The sequence below is a fragment of the Pristiophorus japonicus genome, chromosome 7 (genome assembly GCF_044704955.1).
Source record: "Pristiophorus japonicus isolate sPriJap1 chromosome 7, sPriJap1.hap1, whole genome shotgun sequence".
NCBI classification, from domain to species: Eukaryota; Metazoa; Chordata; class Chondrichthyes; family Pristiophoridae; genus Pristiophorus; species Pristiophorus japonicus.
This window is the reverse complement of record NC_091983.1, coordinates 165,628,011-165,642,135: the sequence shown is the minus strand read 5'-3', so window position 1 is coordinate 165,642,135 and position 14,125 is coordinate 165,628,011. Positions and strand designations below refer to the sequence as shown.

At 47.5% G+C, this 14,125-nt stretch overlaps 1 long non-coding RNA gene across 2 annotated transcripts in view; it reads right to left on the bottom strand.

The window, feature by feature from the left end:
* The window catches only part of LOC139266892 (uncharacterized), a 52,433-nt gene extending 47,489 nt beyond the window's left edge, over positions 1–4,944 (bottom strand). The window contains exons 1-2 of one of the 2 annotated variants that reach the window (XR_011593797.1): positions 4,834–4,944; positions 1,902–2,254 (exon numbers count right to left, since the gene is read on the bottom strand). This is a non-coding gene — a long non-coding RNA (uncharacterized lncRNA). Of the gene's footprint in view, positions 1–1,901; positions 2,255–4,258; positions 4,727–4,833 lie in introns of those variants that run through there. The other variant, XR_011593796.1, reaches the window with a different exon arrangement.
* Between the last annotated feature and the right edge of the window lie 9,181 nt (positions 4,945–14,125).

Below are 14,125 nucleotides of genomic sequence, written 5' to 3'. Positions count from 1 at the left end.
AGCCTCACAGCATCCTCCTCGCAGCTCACACTGCCACCCAACTTAGTGTCATCCGCAAATTTGGAGATACTACATTTAATCCCCTCATCTAAATCATTAATGTACAGTGTAAACAGCTGGGGCCCCAGCACAGAACCTTGCGGTACCCCACTAGTCACTGCCTGCCATTCTGAAAAGTACCCATTTACTCCTACTCTTTGCTTCCTGTCTGACAACCAGTTCTCAATCCATGTCAGCACACTACCCCCAATCCCATGTGCTCTAACTTTGCACATCAATCTCTTGTGTGGGACCTTGTCGAACGCCTTCTGAAAGTCCAAATATACCACATCAACTGGTTCTCCCTTGTCCACTCTACTGGAAACATCCTCAAAAAATTCCAGAAGATTTGTCAAGCATGATTTCCCTTTCACAAATCCATGCTGACTTGGACCTATCATGTCACCGCTTTCCAAATGCACTGCTATGACATCCCTAATAATTGATTCCATCATTTTACCCACTACCGATGTCAGGCTGACCGGTCTATAATTCCCTGTTTTTTCTCTCCCTCCTTTTTTAAAAAGTGGGGTTACATTGGCTACCCTCCACTCTATAGGAACTGATCCAGAGTCAATGGAATGTTGGAAAATGACTGTCAATGCATCCACTATTTCCAAGGCCACCTCCTTAAGTACTCTGGGATGCAGTCCATCAGGCCCTGGGGATTTATCGGCCTTCAATCCCATCAATTTCCCCAACACAATTTCCCGGCTAATAAGGATTTCCCTCAGTTCCTCCTCCTTACTAGACCCCCCGACCCCTTTTATAACCAGAAGGTTGTTTGTGTCCTCCTTTGTGAATACCGAACCAAAGTACTTGTTCAATTGGTCCGTCATTTCTTTGTTCCCCGTTATGACTTCCCCTGATTCTGACTGCAGAGGACCTACATTTGTCTTTACTAACCTTTTTCTCTTTACATATCTATAGAAAGTTTTGCAATCCGTCTTAATGTTCCCTGCAAGCTTCTTCTCATACTCCATTTTCCCTGCCCTAATCAAACCCTTTGTCCTCCTCTGCTGAGTTCTAAATTTCTCCCAGTCCCCAGGTTCGCTACTATTTCTGGCCAATTTGTATGCCACTTCCTTGGCTTTAATACTATCCCTGATTTCCCTTGATAGCCACGATTGAGCCACTTTCCCTTTTTTATTTTTATGCCAGACAGGAATGTACAATTGTTGTAGTTCATCCATGCGGTCTCTAAATGTTTGCCATTGCCCATCCACAGTCAACCCCTTAAGTATCATTCGCCAATCCATCCCAGCCAATTCACGCCTCATACCTTCAAAGTTAGCCTTCTTTAAGTTCTGGACCATGGTCTCTGAATTAACATATTTCCATACAGCTTACTATAAAAGGATAACAATCCCTCTGGTCATCTCTGGTCACTTAGTGTAGTGATATCTTCCCTCTGTTAGTTATATCCAGTCAAATCGTAAGCATGATTCTAAAAGAAGCCATTTATAATTTCACTGGAAATATTGAACAGAAGAAACATTCACGGACACCTTCATGATGTTACTATGCACAGCAATGAATGCAATTCTTACTCCGATTCATTTCCCATACCAAGTAAAAAATGTTAGTCAAGCACTTTTTTATTAAGACAAAGAATGACCAGGGCTACCATTCTGGTTTCTGCAAAAAAAAGCCAAAAATATATTTTGCATCATTGAATGAACTGTTAAAGAAATAGGTGGAAGGTATGCTTTCCAACATGCAACTTTGGGAATATAATTTTATTAGCAGCAATATAAAAGTAGCCCTTTAATAATGTCATAATGAGCAAGAGTGGCTTCAAAGCACATTAAATGTATACACCACAACATTGCACAACTTAATGAAGTTAACTTAATACTTACAATCTCCCAGGGCCAAGCTTTCTTGCTCCTCCTCCTCAGCATGTTGAATCACCTGGGTGCAGTCCATAGAGTAACATCAGTGGAGGAGGATCACACACTGTAAGGAAGCCCAACCAATTGCCCATCCAGGAAATCCAAAGGAATGATTCATTGTCAGAAGTGCTGTCTTTCAGATGAGATGTTCAACAGTGGTCCCATTTGCCCATTTGGATGGACACAAAAGATCCCATGGTACCACTTGAAGAAGAGCAGTGAGTTTTCCTGCTGTCCTGGCCAACATTTATTCCTCAACCAAAAAGCAGACTAACTGATCGTTCATCTCAAAAGTAGGCCATGAAGAGCTTTGCGACAATCTGAGAATGTGAAAGGTGCTAAATGAATGCAAATTCATTCTCTACAGTCCCACATCTGAGCATCCAGCTATTCCTTAAATAATTCGAGATTCTACCTCCACTTCTCTATCCAGAACTTCATCCCATATATTTTTATTTTACTAATTTGAACTTGTGTCTCCTTGTCATGGTTTAATTTGAAGTAATGGGGCTAATAATGTGATCTTGGAGCATCAAGCGTTGACCATGCATTATGGAGCAAAGGTTAGTTAATTTAAATATTTCAACAGTATTTTATGGTCAAGCTTGCAGAGTAGTGATGATATTGCTCACCTTGACTAGCCTTTACTGCAGCACCCATCTTGAGTGGTTCAAACAATTGAAGCATTTCCAGCGCATGCCTATTGCACGCTCTACAGTTAATTCAGTAGTGATCATGGACCTCAATGTAATAACTCTCTGGTACAAGGTAGGGGTTTGTGATATGTACCATCAGCCAGGGCTGCAAGGGTAGCCCTGTTTTCCCCAAAACCATCCTTTCATTCTGTGGGGCTCTCAAGCCCTATGACATCCAGTTCTGAATGATGGTGGATAATCAGGCTCCACTCGGTTCACTTCATGTGACACTAAGGAATAGATGAGTAAACTGGACTCTGAAATGGCTGTGGGCCTTAAGCCATCCTGGGTGTAGTGCTGAAGACCTGTGTATCAGAACTAGCCATTACCCTAGCCAAGCTTTCAAGTGAAACTAAGGCACGTGACAATGTGGAAGATTGCCATGGTATGTCTTATCAAAAAAAGCAGGACAAATCTAACCCGGAAAATGACTGCCCTAACAGCCTCCTCCCAGACAACAGTAGTGTGATGGAAGAAGGCATCAATAGTGCCTACTCACTAATAACCCGCTCGCTGACAATCAGTTTGGGCTCCTCCAGATCACTTAGCTCCAGACTTTATCACAACCTTGATCCAGACATGGACACAGAAATGCATGCAAGATGAGAGGTGGGAGTAATTAACCTCATCATCATGGCAGCAATCAACCGAATATGGCACCAAGGATCCCAAGCAAAACTGAGGTCAACGTAGGCCAATGGGAAAACACTCTAGTGGCTGGTCACATCTGACAATTTGGTCATGGTTGTTGGAGACCAATCATTGCTGTCTCAGGAATTGATTCAGGAGTTCTTCAGGGCAGTGTCCTTGACCCAACCATCTTCAGCTGCTTCATCAGTGGCTTTCTATTTGTCACAATGTAAAACTGTGATTTGACAGTGTTCAGCTCCATTCACAACTTATAATCAAGCAGTTCATTTGTTAATTATTATTATTCATTCTCGGGATGTGGGCATCAGTGACAAGGCCAGCATTTATTGCCCATCCCTAGTTGGGTTTGATTTAATACAACTGAGTGGCTTGCTAGTTTACTTTAGAGGGCAGTTAAGAGCCAACCAAGTTAGTGTGGGACTGAAGTCACATATAGACCAGACCAGGTAAGGACAGTGGGCCAAGTTTCCTGATGTTAGGATTGTGTTAGGTTTAAGAATTAACTTGCCTTCCTTTTTTTGCCTTTGAAAGTCTGATGTTTGTGTGGTTACAAATCCAAATTTGATAGACAATGGCATGTTAAATTGGATTACACAGATTGAACAGATATGCTGCAACTTTGAGGACAGGGCACAATAGCCTAATGGCTACAATACTGAACTAGCAACCCAGAAGTTTAGAGTTCAAACGGAAATTTGTGAAATTGAATTAAATAAAACTGGTAAATCAGAAAAATGCCCAGAAAAGCTTCTGGTAAAAAAAACCTCAACTGGTGTTCGTCAGGGAAGGACTGCGACCTTTACCCAGACTGGCCTACACTTCACTCTCGGCTCATACTTTGTGGTTGATTCTTAATGCTCTCAGAGCAACAAAGGATGGGCAATAAATACTGCCTCGTCATCTCAAAAATAAATAAATGAGGACACTAGATACGCTCGCACATTTTGTGCTAGATTCACCCACCACAATGACACTTACCCCATTCACCTATTCTTTTCAATAAATAATAAAAGAAATCCCTGCAGTCCCATCACTACGACTGAAGATCCAGCTCGCATCATCGCAAAGTTGCAGGATCCTCGCCAAAAAAAGGCATTGGACATATGTTAAATCAAGAATCTAACAATCTGGAAAAACGGCAACAACACACTTCATTTATATTGCTAAAAAGCTAACTAATAAAAAAGGTACAGTTACCATAACTACAATCACAGATGTTAATTTGCTTGCAATTGCCAGTTTGTCCCTCTGTGCATGGATGCTGTTTGTTATTTTATGAGGTGGGGCCTGTTCCTCTTCTAAGCACCCAAATTTGTTTCAGTTGTGCAGAATATGGGTGATCGCAGAGAACTGCATGGCCCAGTTTGGGGCATTTGAAGTTTTCAATCTGTTTTGAGCCTTGCTATCTGTCTACAAGCTTTCTGTAATGTAGGCATCTTATCAAAGTTCCCCCAGATCTTATATAAAGGATGCAGTGTTACCAGTGTCATTTTTTGTTAATAAAAACATATCGGGGCTGAAATTGTCCTCTGACCGAAAGGGGGCGCACTCACCAATCTTGAAAATTTTTCTCTGCCCCAATCCATGGGGTGGAGAGCAGAGCGTAATTTAGCTCTGTACTTTTTTTTGTTCTGGGCGGTGAAGTCAGGTTGCGGCCGGGTGGAAGTATGTCAGGAGTGGGGCAGACATCAGTATGTGTCATCAGCGCCGTGCTGCTGACGTCAGCGCGACGTGGACGTCCCACATCCCGCTGACACGTAGCAACGTCCCTCCCCTTCAGTTAAAGGGGAGGGCCCCTGCGAACTCTGCACATTAGTGGCACCCACTGCGCCACCAGGGAGGGTTTTGGCCGGGCTAGCGGTCCGGCACCCAGGAGGGGCCGTCATTGTCGGGCCGACCTCAGAGTCGGCCGACAATTAAAATGAAATGGCAACAGTGGCAGTGCACCCTCCCCTTTAAGGGTGGACGCGCTACTCAGCTACAGACAGCTTCCTGCAGGGAAAGCAGCAAGTGGGGTAATTTCCCACATGGGGCAGAAAGATAAGGGGTCAACGGGGTGGGAACGTCCACCGCCCCCCTAAAAGATGAGGGCAATGTCGCAATGGGCGGCAACTCCGCCGTGACTGAGCAGTGAGTGCTTTCCGCACCATCACTGCCCCTTTTGAGGTGGTAATGGCTCTTTAAAAAAGGAGCAATTTCGGCACCTTAGGCATAGAAATTCGGATGGTTTGCACTACCTGTTAGCACCATGAAATGGCGAAGAAATGGCAACCGGCGCTCTTCCGCCAGCTGGTGGCAGGTACGGCGGTAGCTGCCATTTTCAACAGGTCATCAACGCTGCCGTTACCTGCTATTGGTGAGAATATTTTAATGAGGTGGAGCATAACATCAATTGGTGTGCAATGCCTAGTTGACACCAGCTCATCCATTTTGGAGTTCTCCGCTCACATTGCCGCACGCACTAAATCACAGCAGTGGATGCTGCCGCTGAAAGATCTTTCAGCAGCATTAACGGCCATGAGGAGTCTGGCAGGACTTGTGAGGACGGACGCTGGAACTTCAATCGCCACCGTTGTCAAGGTTCTTCTATTAAACTTTCTTTTTTTGGCCCTCATTGGTGGATGGCAGGGGGAGGGGGGGGGTTGATGGCGGGAGAGTGGGGGAGTGATGGTTGCATTTTCTGACAGCTTTCCAGGAGGCATACAATGTTGGTGGGTCAGTAAATCCATGGATGAACTCCATCGCAGTAGTTGAAGATGATCTCTGATAAGATATCTTTTATCTGCATTCATGTCATAAACAAACAAAAATCGACAAACATCGGGTGGCAACTAAGATTTTTGGAATATGTATGGCAACTGTTCGGGTCGTTCCTTTCTTCCTCTCTCTCGTACACTGCAAACGGGAGACAGAGACCACATTTGGCCTCCTTCTGAGATTAGCGCTACAAAGCGAAAAACACCACCACACTGATGATAATGAGCAGGCAGTACCAAAATACTGCCTGCGCTCTCTCAGCCAGTGGCCATTATCTTTGGCCACCAATGTTAAGGGCAGGTTTCTAGCATTCCCCAATTTCTAGGCCTTAAATTCCAATCAATCTTTGTTGTTGCAACTGAAATTCTCAATATGATTTCCACAGTATCAACAAAATATGAATGGTACAACAATGCCCTCTAATGGATGGGCACAAATAGTGACAAGGAAACTCAGCACAGCTCTAAATAGGACTGCGTGTGCAGTAAATAATATTGAGCCTGAAAGTCCGACGTCCCTGAGCCCATGCAAAGTTTCTACGGACCTGGGAAGGCATCGGAAAAGCCGATTTTCAGCGTGCAATGCGCATGTGTTGAAAACTGGCTTTTCCGATCTGTCAAGCTGGAGCTTGACAGATCGTAGCCAGATCGGGAATGAGGACATTTGTATGTGCAAATTTGCAATATTTACGCATACAAATGTCCTCAAAAATCTTGTGCCTGAAAAAGCAGGCGCATAGCCTACTTTTACAGGTGCAAGTGTTTTAAAACACACAAAAACATATAAAAAGTAAAGTTATGAAAACGTATTTTATTGTGAAAAACCCTCCCCACAATGGTAAGTTTATTTTAAGGCATAATTAAAAAAAAGGTTTAAAAAAATCAGGTAAATATTTTTTTTTATAAGACATTAATAACTTTAATTTAAATTAATCTTAAATATGTAGTGTATATTTTCTATTTTTTTTATTAGTGTTTTGGGTATTTGGGGGTGTTTCTCATTCATAGTAATAGGAGTTTCGGATTTATGAAACTCCTATTACTATGAATGAGAATATACTAGATCTGATTGGCTGCCTAGAACCATGTGACTGCAGCTCCAGGCCTGCGTGTGTCCCAACGTGCATGCACTGCAATGCACAGCAAGAGGAGGCCTGTGCATCGGAAAGTCGAGCATGTGCAGCACTTTCGGGTAGGTGCGTATTTTTTCTCTAAACTTTAGTCGAACGCCCGAGGGAAGGAGAAAGCGGAATTTCTTGGCCATTAACACTGAAGTACTTGTACAAGTGTCCATTTTGCCCATTAGTGACAGTGCAGGGTTTTTGGTATGTGCTGCTATTGGGGTGGAGGTGACAGCTGTTTTATGTCACTGGAGTCACCATCAACGTTATGCTATTTTATTTCAAATCTCGCATCTTTTCCGCGATAGTAATCAATGAACTAAGAAGGTGATAAAATCTGTCCCGGCTCAGAAAAGACCAGTTACAAGACCAAAGCTGAGCTGATGGCACTGTGTAAGCAAAGAGTTGAACTGAAGTGTGACAATTTGAAGCGAGCTGGCAGAGTAGAGAGGGCGATGGAGACATCTTAAGGCACTTTAAGGCAAGTTGTTTTTTACTCAATGGGGATAAGCTCCTGAAATATTCAGAAACAGCATTAATGTAGTGCCTTTAATTGAGAAAACATCCCAAGGTACTTCAAAGAGTTATAGAAAAACAATTGATCACCAAATCAAGGAAGGATATATTAGGAGGGATGATCAAAAACTTGGTCAAAGAGATGAGTTTTAAGGAGAGCGGTATGTAAAGAGTGGCAAGGTTAGGGGAAAGAATTCCAGACCATGGGGCCTAAGTGGCTGAAGACTCGGCCGCCAATGGTGAAGCAAAGGGCAGGTGCACAAGAGGCTGAAGTAATTTGGGGTTGGTAATTGGAGAAGATTACAGAGATAAGATGGGACAAGGCTAAAGATAAGAATGGATTTAACATAAGGATGAATTTTAAATTTGAGGCACTAGGAGACTGGTAGTCAATGTACATCAGCAGGGAGATGGGTGATGAATGATTGGGACTTGGTCCCAGATAGGATGCAGCCAGCAAAGTATTGGATAAGCTGAAGTTTATGGAGGATGGAAGGTCAGGTCAGCTTTGGAATAGCTGAGTGTGGAGACAACAAAGACATAGATGATAGTTTCAGCAGCAGATGAGCTGAGTCAGAGGTGAAGAGGAAAGATGTTGCTGAGATGGAAATAAGCAGTGTTTGTGATGGAAAGGATGTGGAAATGGAATAGTAGCTCAAAGTTGAACAAGACAGAGACTGTAAACAGTTTGATTCAGCCTGAGATAATGGCCAAGAATGAGGATGGAGTCAGTAGTAAGGGAATGGAGTTTGTAACGGGGAACATTATGATAGTCAGTTTGAGTTCCCAATGTTTAGCTGGAGGAAATTGCAGCTCATTCAAGAGTGGATGTTGACCAAGCAGCCTTCCAGCAGAGAAACAGTGAAGGGGGTCTGGAGATATAGTAGAGAGGTAGAGAGTGTCATCAGCATACATCTGGAAGGGCATCGCATGTCTGAGGATGATGTTGCCAAGGGACAACATGTAGAAAAGGAAGAAGAGAGGGCCAAGGATGGATCTGTGGGGGATTCCCATGGTGATGGTGTGAGGATGGGAAGAGAAAACATTGGTTAGAAATGCTCTGGTGTAGAATTTACCAATATTTCACAAAGGTTCCTTGTACCTTTCCCCTGCAGAGAAGAAAAATCATTTTTTGGACTTTTAAAATGAGTTTAAAGGGCAGACGAGGCCTGCAAGGGATAAAAGGGGATGCATTCATGGAGACCCCCCCCCCCTCCCCAGTGTTTGGACTCATAGGAAAGGGAATTCAATTTGGAACTCGATGGACATTTTGGTATCCTAGGAAAAACTCTGAGGAAGATACCTAAGAGCTATACAAGTTGTATTGTATGCTGAGCGTCCAGAAGATGCTGCAGCTCAATGGACCGAGAGCAAGGACCATAAAAGGTTGATAGAGAAGGCCATTTGGCTAGTTTGCCTTCAGCGACAGATCCGGCTTCTAGATGAGGAGAATGAGAAATTAAAGGGAGTATTGAGGCAGGCAGAAGAGAGGTTCAATGCAAGGGCCACAGTCGGGGAAAGTCTGTGGACAGAGGTGGGACAGTTAAAGGAAAATAGAGAGTTCAGTAAAGAAAGGCACTAAATCCAACTGGGCCTTTTACAGTGTCAGATTATTGAAGCCAAGAATAACAAACAGGCGTTGCGGGAAGAGAATTCCTGTCTCACCAAGCAAGTTAAAGAGTACGGGGAGAGGGTGAGAGATATTCAGGTAGCCTATAAGGTAGCCAGTACCAGGGAATTTGAGGCAGGAGACCACGGCCCCTGCCAGCAGCAGATCCAAAGCTTGAACCTTGCTCTATCCCGGGTTAAAGGCATGGTGTGCCTGATAAACCCGGGTTTAGCCCAGGAACACCTGGTAGAGCAAGGAGAAACCCCTCAGTCACCGCCTGCAGCTCCCAGGAATGGCCCGGGGCAGTAGGGGTGTCAGCCAGAGTGCGGGGCAGGCAAGGATTGCGAACTACCAACTCCGGCAGCCCCGAGTTTTAACTCGGTTTGGCAGCAGGGGGAAGTGGGCGAGCCGATACAAGAAGGGCCGTAACCAGGGCCAATGCACCCGGTCCGGCAGCAAAGGTTTGGCCCGTCTGGCGCTGATGGGGCAGCAGGATCCCTAGAAAACAACTTCGTAGTCCCCCACGACACCCAAAAACTGAGGGCTATGTTAGGCCACCTAAGTAAGCTCACCCAACAGGGGGATCCCTCGGTACACTTCCTGGAAGTGGAACACACAGGGGATATTAACGGGTGCGATGATTTGGAGCAGGCTAAGCTGTTGCTCTTCTCGCTAGACACCAAGCTGTGCCATTCCCTCTCTGCAGACAGCAGAAAGGGGCAAAACACGTATGCTGCGGTTAAGGAGGAGGTTCTAGAGGCCATGGGTATAAACGACGGGAGTCCTTTCTCCTGAGTGGAGAAGACAGTGCAGCTCTATGGGGACACTCCACAGGCTTTCGCCAACAGGTTGTGGTCGGTCTACGAAAGGGCCTGTAATGGGGTTCTTGACCGGGCCCACCTGGCCCCTAACGAGCTGGCTCATTGGCTCCGCAGCCTGGTGGCAAACAGCTTACCTGGAGTAAAGGCAAAAGCCGAGGTCTGGTTCGATCCAAGAGATCCCAAACCACTGAGGAGATAGTGGTCAGACAGTTGACCCTGGCTTACCGGAACGGTGGAGGGACAGAGGAGCCCTCCTCTAAAGGGAAGATCCATGAGATTAAACCCAGCCAAGGCAAGAGAGAGTGGCATCAGGAAGGTGGGAACCCTCCCCACAAAGGGGGCGAGTGTTTTGGGTGTGGGAAAAGTGGGCATTGGAGGAAGGACTGTAGGAACCCCTGGAAAGAGACTAAGGGAAAGGCCCCGCCATAAGGCCGGGGCAGGAACACCCGACTCATATGAGACACTCGTAACCGCCCTACAGACACTTATAAACGGACAGGGAGCAGTAGCTACCGCAACCGGTACAGTAGCCGGTACGGTAAAACCCTCTGCTCCAACCCACTCAGATGCATGACTAAAGCCAGTGCAGCCTGTATACCTGTGTTCCCTGGAGTACGATGCCTGGAAGAGACCGGGCCAAGGGAACGTTGTGTACCGTGAAGCCAAAGGAGGGTTACGACTTGGCATTACTGGTCAGTAACACCCCAGTGGAGTACCAGGCATATGTACGGGCACACCTGGCAGCATTCGCCACCCACAAACATGACTGTGGTAGGGTAATGGGGGGGAAGTTAGTACAGAAGGGGACACCATGACCCGACCACAAAAGCAATATAACTTCCCCAGGGAGGCAGAGGCAGACCTGACAACAGCGCTGGGATCACTGGTAGAGCAAGGGTTGTTAAGACCGATAGCTACCCATGTGAAGTCTCCACTGGAGGGCCACCGTGGACTATCGAGTACTAAATAAGAATATCCCTGCCTGTGCACCCACAGTAGCAGCCGTAGCGGACCTCATAGGGAGTATTCCAGCATCCGCGACCATTTTCACGGTGCTGGACATTTCAAATGGGTTCTGGTCCATTCCTTTAAAACGGGAGGACCAGTACAAGTTCGCCTTTACCTTTAAGGGCCAACAATACACGTGGAACTGTCTTCCCCAAGGCTTCCACAACAGCCCCAGCATTTTTCACCAATGCATGGCGAATTGTTTAAAGGGCTTCAGCAGACCCCAGCAGTTGGTGCAGTATGTGGATGACCTGCTTCTGTTCACCGATCAGGAGGAGGAGCATGGCCCACTGCTGGCCGAGCTGCTGGAGCTGCTGAAAGAAGAAGGGTTTAAAGTAAACCCCAAGAAGGCACAGATCGGCCAGAAGGAAGTCAAATTCCTGGGGCTGACTGTGCGCGCTGGGGAAAGGGCCATAGACAAGGCTAGAAGGGAGGCAGTACAGGAGTTACCGGCCCCCAACACAGTGACAGGGGTAAGACCCTTTCTAAGACTCACCGGGTACTGCAGAGATTTTATTGAGGATTATGCAGCCACCGCAGCCCCTCTGCTCAGGCTCCTACACAAGGGTGTAAAGTGGGACTGGGATGAGGGTTGCGAGGCAGCATTTAATTAGCTCAAGAAGGACTTGCAGATCGCGCCAGCCTTAGGAGCAATAGATGAGGGAAAGGAGTTTTTCCTGGAGGTGGCAGCCAGTGGGGACAGCCTGAGTGCTCAGTGTTGCTTCAAGAGCGGCACGGCCAGCTGAGACCAGTGGTTTATTCCTCCAGGATCCTCACAGATGTGGAGAAGGGGTACTCCAACTGTGAGAGACACCTCCTGGCCACACATTGGGCAGTGAAAAGATCCTTGGTCTTCATGAGAGGGTCTAACACGCCTAACCCACCACACACCTACTCAGATGCTCCTAGATGGGAGAATTAAGGACGGGACGGTGAGCAGTGCCCGCATTGCTTGCTGGACCCTGCTCCTCTCCCAGATGGACCTCAGAGTAGAAGGCCCCCGCGAGCCAAGGCTCGCAGCCAACCTAGTCTACCCAGGGAAAGCCCTCAGGTGCTCCATGGAAGGGATATGGGAGGTGAACATTGGCCTTCGGGCTGGGTTACACCCTACAGGCTGGGACATCTACGTGGACGGGTCCAGCACGGTATCTGCTGGCGAGCGACTCACTGAATGCAGAGTCTATGACTCAAGAGCAGGTATTGCCCTAGCAATCAAACTCCCCAGCACCATGAGCGCCCAGCATGCTGAACTGTCTGCCGTAATGTACGTGGTGACCCACCCCGAGGAATTCCCTACCCCGTACACGATTTGCTCGGACAGTATGTTCACCTGCAATTCGTGTACGGAGTACCTGGCTATCTGGTCCCGTCGTGGATACACGTCTGCTGATGGGAGACCCCTGGCAATCAAGCCCCTGCCGGAGAAAATCATGATAGCGGTGGGGGAAGAGGGAAAAGTCTACATACATAAGGTGAAAGCCCATTCAAAAACCGAACCCCGTGCAGAGGGAAACCACTAGGCTGACAAACTGGCCAAAGAAGGTGCCCGCACGGGAAAGTTCTGGGACCCCTATGACACCGGCCGCATAGCAGCAGTCAAGAATAAGAACAGGGCAGCAGAGAGTACAGGGATAGCTTTGGTCCCGGACTTAAAAACAGTTCAGGCACAGGACCCAGTCCTGAAAGCTGTCCTGAACTCGTTAGCTAGAGGAGAGAGAGTAGAAGGTCCGTATGGCACAGCAGCCATTACCATTAAGGAAGGCATGCTGTTTAAAGAGGGACAATGGGTCGTGCTGCAGCAGCACCAGAGGGAATTCCTAAAACTGGCCCATGAGGGTCCAGGAGCGGGACACCCCGGGCCTGAGACCACCTGGCAATGGGTGGAACAGGCAGGATGGTGGCCGGGACTCAGGGAGAACATCCACGAGCTCTGAGAACTGCCTGATGTGTGCTGCGAACAACCCTGACCCCCAGAAAAGGAAGGTGTCCCTAGGACACGTCAGGAGGGTAGAGGAACCATGGCAGTCAATCCAAATTGACGACATCGGGCCCCTACCCACCGCCCAGGGAGGCTACAAATACTGCCTAGTCCTGGTGGACGTGTTCTCAAAATGGGTTGAAGCCTTCCCCTGCCGAACAGCCACCGCACTAGGGACAGCTAAGATTCTAGTGAGGGAAGTGTTCTCCCGGTGGGCAGACCCACAGTATGTAGAATCGGACCAGGGGAGCCATTTCACAGGGCAGGTAATACAGGCAACCCTTAAGGTGCTTGAAATTGTGGGGAAATGGCACATTGCCCACAATCCACAGTCATCGGTATCATTGTGGGGCGTTTAAACCGCACCATTAAAGAAAGGCTGCAGAAGGAGACGGGAGACTCACCCCAAAAGTGGATGGATGTCTTACCGTTGGTCCTAATGGGGATCCGAGCCAGCCAGTCAAAGAGCACGGGGTATTCCCCATACATGCTCATGACTGGCCGGATCATGCGGACCCCCAGCCATGTCCTAGCCCAGGTGCTCACAGAAGGTCAACTCAGAGAGGTGAACTGGGACCGGTTTGACCGGGACCGGTTTGTCAGGAACCTGTTTGAACACCTCAAACAGATTCACTGGCAGGCCGCTAATAACATGGGCAGACAGCATCGGAGTAACCGGTTGCTGCTAGAACCCAGCAAACACCACGAATGGGAGATAGAGGACCAGGTCATGGTGAAGAACTATGCTCGGGTAAGACCTTTTGAAGCATTATATATGGGGCCATACAGCATTGTTGACAAGGCAAGCCCGATGGTCTATGCCATAAAGCTGCCCCGCCGTACGAAGTGGTTCCACATCAACCAGTGCAAGCTGTACAACCCAGGGTCAGCCAAGCACAGAGGGCAGCCGGGAGGAGTGAACTGTCCTCAGGACGGGGACCCTCCGTTGGCCGCCCCCGACGGTGGAGGGCCCACAGGGAATGTGGCAGGTTCAGAAATCGTGCCTATAGTGGTGGTGGATTGCACTACTGGAGGG